A 1,042-nucleotide genomic window follows, 5' to 3' on the forward strand; every position below is an offset into this window, starting at 1 on the left:
AGAGAGAGAGAGAGAGAGAGAGAGAAGGAGGAGGAGGTGGAGGAGGGGGAGAGGAGAGGGGAGGGGAGAGGAGAAGACAAAGAAAAAGGGAAGAGGAGAGAGGAGTGAGAGAAGTGAGAGGTGAGAGAACAAAGGAGGGAGAGAGTAAGAGCTTAAGAGTAAGAGAGGGAGGTGGGGGCCTAACAGCCCCTTTTATGGTCTTCACTGTTGCTAGGTAACTGGGGAGGAGTTTAGCCTGAAGAGCAGAAGCTTGGGCCATTGCTTATGTGACTACTGACCATGCGTCTCTTGTGGGGGATGTGGGAGATGGTAACTTAGACAGGGGCCAGAGTTCCAGGAGCATGAGGGAAAGCCTACCGTGTCATGTAGGTGAATTGTGACCATCAGGGTTCAGACCTCAGCCTGCAATTCCCCAGAGTACTATACTGAATAGATATGGGGAGAGTGGGCATCCTTGTCTTGTCCCCGATTTCAGTGGGATTGCTTCAAATATGTCTCCATTTAATTTGATATTGACTGTTGGTTTGCAGTAAATTGATATTGTCTGTTGGTTTGCTTTTATTATGTTTAGGTATAGGCCTTGAATTCCTGATCGCTCCAATAATTTTAACATGAAGGGGTGTTTTTTTTTGTTTTGTTTTGTTTTGTTGAGACAGGGTTTCTCTGTGTAGCCCTGGCTGTCCTGGAACTCACCCTGTAGACCAGGCTGGCATCAGACTCAGAAATACACCTGCCTCTGCCTCCTGAGTGCTGGGATTAAAAGCGTGCGCCACCACACCCAGCGGGTGTTGTTTTTTGTCAAATGCTTTTTCAGCATCTGAAGAGATGAGCATGTGATTTTTTTCCTTTGAGTTTGTTTATATAGTAGATTATGTTAATGGATTTTCTTATATTAAACCAACCTTGCGGATTGAAGACCCAGAAATGAACCCACACACCTATGGTCTCTTGATCTTTGACAAGGGAGCTAAAATCATCCAGTGAAAAAAAGACAGTATTTTCAACAAATGGTGCTGGCACAACTGGTGGATATCATGTAGAA

The sequence above is a fragment of the Mus pahari genome, chromosome 19, assembly GCF_900095145.1.
Source record: "Mus pahari chromosome 19, PAHARI_EIJ_v1.1, whole genome shotgun sequence".
Lineage (NCBI taxonomy): Eukaryota > Metazoa > Chordata > Mammalia > Rodentia > Muridae > Mus > Mus pahari.